This window comes from Pseudopipra pipra, chromosome 1 (assembly GCF_036250125.1).
Source record: "Pseudopipra pipra isolate bDixPip1 chromosome 1, bDixPip1.hap1, whole genome shotgun sequence".
Taxonomy (NCBI): domain Eukaryota; kingdom Metazoa; phylum Chordata; class Aves; order Passeriformes; family Pipridae; genus Pseudopipra; species Pseudopipra pipra.
In genome coordinates, this window is record NC_087549.1 from 52,741,527 (window position 1) to 52,751,454 (window position 9,928).

The 9,928-nt window shown below is 40.6% G+C and overlaps 1 long non-coding RNA gene across 1 annotated transcript; it reads left to right on the plus strand.

Moving 5' to 3' along the window:
• The first annotated feature begins 3,404 nt into the window (after nucleotides 1-3,404).
• LOC135417451 (uncharacterized) lies at nucleotides 3,405-8,600 on the plus strand. The gene is made up of 3 exons (XR_010432054.1): nucleotides 3,405-3,514; nucleotides 3,795-3,877; nucleotides 8,298-8,600. It is a non-coding gene; the product is annotated as an uncharacterized LOC135417451 (long non-coding RNA).
• The last annotated feature ends 1,328 nt before the right edge of the window (nucleotides 8,601-9,928 follow it).

A 9,928-nucleotide genomic window follows, 5' to 3' on the forward strand; every position in this document is an offset into this window, starting at 1 on the left:
ACTGCAGGAATATGTGCCGTTTCGGTGATAGGGACTAAACGGGAGTAGCACATCCGACTTTTATCATTCCTTTGCTGTAATTTTTGAACTATGGCTGAGGAATGGTTGAGGTGAGTTCACATCAACAGCCTCCTCCAATAGGAAAGTTTTGGAGAGACAGTGTGGAGAACAAGCAAATAACAGTCTAAATCTTGCCAGCCATTAACCGGTGATCATAGGGGCTTAAAGACCCTAAAGTCTTTTGGAACCACATTGTAAGGAAAATAATGACTGTGCAATGAAAATAAAGAGAATATTCTGATGCTTGCACATTTCTGGCAGAATTTCATTCAGATGCAGAAGAAAAACAATTCCGCCTACCCTGAATTTCCCAAGGAAATTTCTGCTTCTTGGCTTCCTATGAACTCTCATCACAAGAAGTCAAAGCAAACTCAGCATAAGTTTTAAATATTCAATTGTTTGGTTGAGACACTACAAATGCCTTACTTTTTAGACCTCTGAGCATATCTTTAGAGTAAACACCTATTAATGGTTATGGGGCTTTAGTATAATTTTAAATAATGTATCAGACAACAGTAGTGCTAGGAAATCTACCTTGAAGACCAGTGTCTGGGTCAACATATTTCTGAGCTCTTCTGAGTGAACTCTCAGGGGGAAGAAGACAAAGTGTTTTTGTTTTATTCTCTATGGAGAAAGCCCTTGGAAGATTGAATCCATCATTTTAGGACTAACTCTGGCTATCTCTTGTCTTACAATTTTTTTCCTGAATTCATATGAGTTAAGCCTCAGCCCATGGATTTCTAAAGATAGAATTTCTATTTCACAGATTTTATTGAAAATATTTGAGTGGATTTGATGTATCTGACTGAATTAATAATTTTCAGATTTACAGAAGCCTGTTTTGAAAGACCAGGGAAATAGCATGTCTAAAATTATATAGTTGTCATTTAATTGTAGGTTAACTTGTTGTTACAACAACCAGAAGAAACTTGTGTTGCCAGAGTCTCATCAATATTGGTACAGCACACATTTGACAGTTCAAAAGATCAGGACTGTGAGCCTGAATCATTATTGTGACGAGAGTGTTGTTAACTTTCATTAATTTAATTGAATTATCATTTTCCTCGTTGATATTCAAGATATTTTAGTAGCTAGGCCATTTCTTCCCTTTTCATACCTAAATACAGAAGTGGAAAAAAATGACAGGCTGAACTTAAAGCACTGCAAATGTAAGTCTGAAGGTAAAATTTGCAGGCTGGGAACAAAAGGGTATGACTGCTGAGGGTCTAATAAAAAAAAGTCTCAGCTGCTTTTATGTGATCCATCTATATGTTCAAACAGTTTTGGGGGGTTGGTTGGCTGACTTTTTTTTTGTTAATATATTCAGGAAATAATATTTATCCGTGCAGTTTTATTCATTAATAGCTTCTCATTTTGGTGTGTGATTTTCAAATTATGATGGGCAGATTTTCTTAAACTCACAGGTTGCGTAGTATTTCCTGGTAGGAAGGGTGTAGCTCCGACAGGTGAGTTTGTAATTGGGAATGCTCATATTAGTAAGTGAGATTAGTCCTTAAAATATCCTTTTTCAAAAAATATTGCTGACTCCAATCTTTTCCATTGGAATATTTCATAGAAATTTAAAAATATATGTCCAGAAATATAAATGTAACACTGTGTTTGGTAGAATGTTTTTAGAAAAGATTTACAAGGGTTGCTCTCTGCTGCGTGTGGTGATATGATGTTTCACCTGATGATGTTGCTTTCAGGAAGACAATAAAGCCAATGCTCTTCATGAGGTGAAGGTTTCCCTTGTAGGTTAACCTGGACACAGGATGGACACAGGATTCGGTTCTGATCCTTCTCAGATTGCTTAAGCCAAAACTTATAGTGAATGACTCAGAAACTCCTTCCTCTGGACTGAGATTACTGATTACTTCAGTAATCCTGAATTGAGGATTACTCTGGACACAGAATTGTTGAGACTCTGAAGTATCCCCCTACTCCAACAATCTCAAAGTATCAGCTCTCCATAAACATTTCAGGATAGACACTCACATGAACGGCATAGTCTGGTTCGATATTAGAAATTAAAAACTACCCTTTTCAATAAGAAAACAATCCCGAGCTCTGTGAACTACAGGAAGCTTCTTGATGCAGGTTAGGGCTACTCTTTTGGGTAGAGATCTCAAAAAAGAGAAAATATGTCTGTAAAAAATAGAAAAGATGAAAAAGTAAAGAATTGTCATTTGTGCAATTGTATAGTCTGTACTGAAGAGGTTGAAGCGAACCATTAAGTTTAGCTGCTTGCTTTTACTGTTTTCCATGAAAACAGCAAAGTAAAAAGATAATGAGAAACTCTTCCAACGGTGCGTTTACAAGAGGTTTGCAGTTAGTCTTGTGTCTCCCATGCCTTGATTCTGCAAAATCCTACTTCCAAATTTGCTTAAATCTTATTACCTTAGAATAAGAAGTACTAGTCAATTCAAGTATCTGACAAATAGCAAGGATTCCTATTCCCATTAAAAGTTACCCAGCTGGAATAACAATGCCCCACTGCTTGCCAAATCAACACCATCACAGCTCACAGAGATAAAATTGTAACTGAATACTCTCACATGCACAATGAAACTGTCCTGAAATGCTCCCTGCTCACAGCAAGTTGGGAAAGTTTACTTAGGTCTTAGCCGTCAATGTTAAATTTTATGCTTCCAAGGTTGTTTTTTCACTCCTTGCTTCCTTGCCTTGGAGGTCCGTCTAACATAATGCATTTCTCTCTTTGTGTACATCATATAAAATTACACAATTCCTTAATAAGGAATTACTTTCTTGCTACCAGCGATTGAACTTGACATTAGGGCAAGCAGCCATCAAATGCTAACCCTTGACATTTTGATTTATGCATCCCATAGACTGTAATCAACCTGTTGCACATGGTAGCACTGGAATGCTGCCCCTTTTTAGAAGTAATAACTTCGCCCATGGAAAGTCATTATGTCTATGGCAGTTCAGAATTAGAAATGGAGAGGTCAAAGCTTATTGGAAAGACACCTCCAGAAAAACTCTCCACTTTTTCTTTCCCTTGAAAATGTTTTTGAAAGCCCATAAAATTGTGTGGCGTATGCCAAATGACCTGTGAAATAACCATCCACAGCTGTGGTTGTAAGAAAAATTACGTACCACTGCTGGCACTCATGTTGATCTGATAAAACCTTTTCAGTGTGAAATCATCAAGCCTTTGAAAAGATGAACCCATGCATCAGGAAAGAGCATGACACAAATTTTGGAGGAACAAAGGATCACTGCTAACACCAGCAGCAGCTATTGAAAATAAGGAATATAGAATAGATTTCTGAGAATGTATCTGACATTGCAGGTGATCTGCTTTGGAGATTACTGTGACATAGCAACAGAAAGTCACACGCACAATATAGAAACTCTCTTGCTGGAAGAAACTGTATAGAAACTCAGATCCAACTTACTCTGTGGAGAGGGCCAAATTATCATTTAAATTGTGAGTTAGTAGATTCTAATGTATATCTAGGACTGACTTTTACCCCTTTTTATATTAGAAGCTCAAGCTGTGAATGAAAGGTTTACATAAATAGCACGGCTGAATTGTGAAGGCTGTTTACTTACTGAATTCTCTTTTTTGTTTGTTCATTGTGTCAATGAACTGTGAGTGAGAGACAGTATCCCTTGAGAATAGAGATGATATTTTTGATGTTCTTTTCTCCTTTTTGATTTATCTGTGTTTTTCCATTGTTTTTTTTATCTCCTCTGTGCATCATCAGTAACATGTACCAAGCTCCATGGTTGTTTCTTTGATGAAACCAGTGCCATCATCTGACACCAATCAGCTACTTCAGTGATAAAGGTAAATGTTTGACATCTTGTTTTCCGAGGTTCATGTTACCAGCTTGAGGGCATGAGCAGAAAAAATGGAGGAATTTCAGTTGATCTGCTGGCCTTAGCTTATTTTTTGTTTGCCTCAGGGAAGTTACCTTCATGAACATCTTTTTTTCTTTTAAACTCTTCTGAAACATGGATTGTTAGATTCTGTATTGCATTAAATGTGCCTAGCGTGTCACACACAAGCACAGCACATGATTCTACTTATTAATCTTATTAATAGAAGAAAGTGAAATACAAACCTTGTGTACAAAACCCACGCAGATGGCCACCCTCAAACAAATTCACTGCCAGGCTGTTACCAAGTACCCCACAACTGTTAGTCCTAGCACTGCATGACTGGGACTTGCTGGTAGGGATTAAAATGCCGTTTTGATTTCCAAGTTTAAAACTGGGAATTGGTAGCTAATGTTTCCCCATACGTGTTATTTATCTGGGAGCTGCCTTTCTTCAGATTTCTTTTTTTGCCAGTGCATTTACCAGCTGGCAGAATATCTACTTGCTCAGTGTTTGAAAGGACGGTAATAAATGCTTCATAAACTCTGCAAACTTGAATAAAGGTCAGAATGCTGGGTTCCTCCTGTGATGAGACAGAGGAGAGAAAGAAAGGCAGAGATGCATAAACACTGACCTTTCTTCATGTTGACTGCCTGTGACTTACAGGATCCCAGCCATGAGCTGGGGTTCAAACCAGAGGTTAGAGGTCAGTAGGCTAGGAAGGACTAGCATGCTCAGTTTTGACTTTCAGGTCATGGAATGATAACTTTTCAGAGGTTTGTCTCAGAAACAGAGCACATTTATTTGGATTTCAGGAAATGGATAGCTGTGAAGCAGAGAGCACTCTCCTTTCTGATCTCTATAAGAGTGTAGTTAGTGATAAAGAGCATAGCCCCATGCATTTCCTTGTCTCCTAAAGACAGAAACAACAGGTCTCCTCTCTGAACTATGGTCTTCAAAAAAGCATAACTTTATAGATTTTCTCCCCTGTCATCCTTGCCCTAGAGAGCAAATCTTGGAGGCTGGCCCCAGGAGCACAGTGCTCTGTGCAATGTTCTTGCTGATTCACAGCAACTTCTTTGGGAACAAATAAAGCAGCATAGCAGGTGTCCTTCTGTTTCAGTATCCATGGTAAGCCTCAAAGTATTTTGAAGCAAACACACAGAAGGCCTTAGTGATTGCTACAGCATAGTCACATGGAGGTTGTAATGCTTTCTCCATGCTTTGAGTTTGATGACAGTAAGTTTTGGATATACACCAATAATTTCCGGTCCTTGCAGGCTCTCTACCAAAGAAAGTTTACGTATCAGCTCAGCTGGATTTAGTTGTCTCTGAAGCAGAAACCCTGTGTAGCCCTCATTAGTTTTTGGAGAAAAATGATTGTCAGCAAAATCTGGATAAAATTTTTTAAATCTATTTTTCCTTTGGCTGATCCTTGCTTTCATTTAAAGGCATGTTGTCTTGTTGGGAAGACATTGATGGATGCTCTGTCCTGGTATTTTTCTCTTTTTTTTTTTTTTTTTTTTTCTCACCACTTAAATTGGTATAATTTTCAAGTGACTAGTCCTGGAAAGTGCTGAAATACAGAAATACTCTGCCCTAAACACATGTGAGTGAATAATGACCACGCAATTCTCACATGCAAAAAAGAATTTAAATTAGTTTGTTTCACATCTTAAATAGTCTAGGACTCATGGTTTCAGGTATCAACATGAAGCTGTTTCATTTCAGCTGCTGATCTTCCGTGTGTTGGCTATGGTGGAGCTCTTCTGGAATCATCAAGTTCAGATAGGACTGAGCCACCCTCCTTTCCAGAGAAATCTCCATTAGCAGCTTTGGGAGTATCTGCATGCATGTGATATGCAGTATAGCATCCCTGCTGCTATCACTGGGATCTTAACCAGGCTGGGAAGGACAGCATAGAGCCCTTGGTGGTGGTGATGGCCTAGCAAATCACAAGCCCTGTGAAGAACTCATTTCCGACCTGGAGTTTGGCCCTTCCTCTGGGAGATTTGGACCATGCTCAGATCCCTAATGTATCACCTTATCTTGTGCTGTGTGGATGTAAAAAGCACTGGAAATTCTAGATCTGATCAGGATGGATTTTGAAACATGCTTTCATACTGACGTATAAATGTCAGTAGGGAAGTAACTGCTGCCATCCTCAGTTCTCACTGGTCATGAGTTAAACCATTGGTGATTTGTATTCTCCCTCCCAAACCACCTCTCTATCACTTCATAAGGTCAGCAACAAAAAGGTGTGTGAAGGACACTTCACACAAATCACCCTATTTCTCATCAGATGAATTTGTGCTCTGCACTGGCCCATCTTACTCTGAGAGCTTGTCATGTTATAATATTGCTTAATAAGATACAGACCAGGAGTCTGGCATACATCTTCTCCCCCACTCCCTCACTGTGTTTTGAGAACAGGGCTGCCTCCCTTCTCTGAGGACTCAGCAGGTCATGCTGTGGTAGCCTCGCCAAGCAGTGGGGACATTCCATTGGGAGAAGAGTCCTGGGTCAGGTACTGCTTGTGCCTTCACCTACTGGCAGCTGAAAGCAAAATGACAGTTTTCTTCTATTAGGAAAGTGCTTTGAGAAGCACTCAAGGTTGTGTAGAAAATCCAACTGCTCATTGCCATTAAGCAGCACATCCAATGTTTTTGAAAATTTGCTGGATTATTACCAGAAAGACTGGCCAAATTATCAAATTCCTGGTTCGTGGGAAATTCTGACATTCGGTTTTGTTCTGATTTGGAACAAACCCAGTTATTTCAAAATTACCCACAAAAGAGAAATTTATAGGGAAAAAAATAGGAATAGGAAACAATGACGCATGGTATTTCCAAAATAAAATATGCTCCCCAGGATGTGCTTCTTTCCAGCCTTGCTTCTGCGTCTTACGAAGCAGCATGATGAGCTGAGGCTAGGGTTGGGAGCTTATACTTTGGGACTGCTTACTTCAGCCAGGTCTCCCGGCACTACCAGGCTCCCAGTCTGATGGCAGCAAGCCTATGATCCCTGTGTCCCAGGCAGCCCACCAGGCTTGCTGGTAGGAAGCCAGTTTCCAGTGGAAAACTACCTGTGGTTTGATGTTGTTTAATTGAAACAGATATGTTTTAACAAGCAAATTTCTGGCTCTGACAAATCAGTTTTCCAGTGCAATGACATGTCATCAGAAATCTCATGACCAGCTCTAATTACCACTTTGATGACCAAAGCCTTTGTTACCAGAGTCTCATAAGTTCCTGGCAACCACTAAATATCTTGAGCATAGAAACAAATGAAAAAAAACATATTTCATTTTGTACTCAACAACTGTGAAACTTGCAAGGCTGTTTCTGGACAAGTGTATTATGAAGAAAGTTCCTACCTTCAGGGCAGCTGTGCTGGGGACACATGTCCCTGTTTCAACCTTATCACTGATGCATTAACTTACAACCACTTGAGAAGCATTGTTTTCCTACCTCTGAGGAGAAGACAATGGCCTCATTGCCCAATGAGGCACGTTATCCAAGCCTAATTAGAAACACGAACTTGCTCACTAGAGCACTATTTATTCCTATTCTTACAGCACAAGATTTCAAAAGTCTTTTTCACTGTCTTTGTTATTATAATAGAGAAGGATGTTTATTGATTTTTCTACTATATGAGTGTTTGTATACACAGACCTTCCTGCTTCTAATGAAACAGAGCCTCCTAAAACAAAAATAAAAATAATAATAACCTCAATCAAGAGTGAAATAATTGTGGCCAGAATCATGCTTCAGTGAAAATTTCCCCCCCTTTTGCACGTGTTGCCAGAGACTTTCTGTGGTCTGACAGGCCCCACAGTCTCCATGGCAGGGAGACGACTTGTCACCCCAGTCAGTGGAGTGTCTGGACCCTTGCTGGGACTACTGCTGATTGGATTCTCCCCTTTGAGAGTCAAATTTCTCCCTTGCTCTAAGCTCACCTCCCTTTTGGGCAGCAGTCAGTGTGGATAGGTGTGGTGGAGGCAAGCTGGTGTCAGTCACGGCTGGGCCACCCACTTGGACTCCCATGGCTCTGAGGAGCTGCAGAAGGCGCACCAAAAGGGAAGGACTACAGAGAGAATCATATGGGTACAAACCCAGGTCTTGTTTCCAGAAACACAAAGTTTTTCCTTCTGATTTTTATCAGGTTTCTAGAAATGTGAGCTCCCAGAAATTTGCAATGAACTGACACCTTTTCCTTCAGCCAGACTTTTGCTCTTCCAGTTTCCTTGCTTCCTTCCTTGATTTCCAGATTAAAAACTGACTTCACACTCAAATCTCAAACAATCCATCCCTAGATCTGAGGTTATTGAGTGAAACCTATGTCTCAGTAGAACATCTCAATCTTTTGTCAATACTTTTTTGTTCCAGAAGTGTTGACATCTACCAAGAATCCTTTCTAAATCTGTTCTTAAGAGCTGCAATAGCTCAGGACTGAAGACCACTTGCTAGATACAAGTCAGTACTGGAAACAGCTTACAACCACATTATTTTCCATGGAGCTCATCAAGACAAGAACAAGAGAAGCAAAATTCCTTTTAAGAGTTCCCAGCAGTAGCCTCAGCACTTTTGGCAAGAATATGTATGCACTGCAGTAGCACAATGTAGCAGTGTGTGAGGGCAGATTTGTTACTGGAATTAGTCTAATCACAGCAATAAGTGCAGTCAAGTCATTCTGCTTTGTAGTCATTTTGCCAAGTACCCCAAAAGTCTCTCAAACATCTATAATGTGTTGAGGGAGATGTTGCTTCATCTAACCAACTACTGTGTGGGTATGGGGTGAAGTGGTGATGCAGCTCCTTCACTCCTATGTCTCCTCTGGAGTACCTGTGGCCCTTATAGGAAGGAATTTGGTTTGTGCTTCTCTGTGACAGAGGAGATTATTTACTTACTTTCTCTGTTCCTGTAAGGTCTAGACCCAAACTAAATCTCACCAAAGTCAGCTCCTGCAATTCTATTTTAAGGGATCTTTCCAGCAGCAGCTTCATCGTCCTGCATGGGTAGATATAGCTTATCGGAACATAACAAGCCTCTCTGTGTAAAGGCATAGAGCTTTACTCTTCTGGGCATGGATGGAGCCAAGAGACTGAATGAACCATCCATCTCTTGGTGCACTGCCTTCCATATTTTGTCAGCCTCTGCATCAGAAGGGCCAGAAGAAAATCTATTAAGACCATTTTTTAACAGAATTGGTGAGGTTCAACTCCTCGCTTGCGGTCTCTCGGAGAGAGTCTCAGTCGTGCAGTCCTCCTTTGGCAGGAAGAGAGAGCGACCAAGTCTGTTCTCTGGATTCCAGGGAGAAAAGTCCTTTATTTGAAACTCCCGCAGCTTATAAGGTCTCGGGGGGAGAGCTAGAAGGAGGAACGTGATTGGGCCAAGGTCCAGGGGAAAGGGAGTGTCTTGAGGGCTCTGCTAACCGATGGGGGATACAGAAGGACCGAAGTCCCATTACAGGCTATGGATTGGGGAGACGACCAATCCTGCTTGTGCAGAGGCAGGGACCGCGTTAGGGGAGGGGAGACAATATGGTGCCGAGTGAGGGGGGACTGCGTGGTTACGCAGACCAAGGGAAAACTGTACAATAAAAAACGTGAATCGTTGCTACTTTTCCACTCTGCTCGATTCTGGGGAGCTGCCACTGTGACAGACCTTCTTCTAAAGTTGTTCCTTCCAGGATTCATAATCTCGCCATTCCCCTACAATTTTTCTCACATTTTTTTTTAAGAGAGCATAAGGGTATTTGTTTGTTGACCCCTTACAGGGGTATTCTCATGGGTGGACATCCAGTGCCTAGTCTGCATGAAGGTGCACTGTTACTGGTTGGTTGTATTCTAGTCTGAAAATAATTTCTATTATATTTGGTTTTGATGATTAGTTAAGATGAAGTGTTATCGGTGAGAGACTTTACAGACTACAGTGAAGTTTCATTGTTCTTTTGTGCTCTGCTTGTGTTGTGAGTGGCCTCTCAACTCTGCAATGGATGTCAGCACAGACATGTGGAG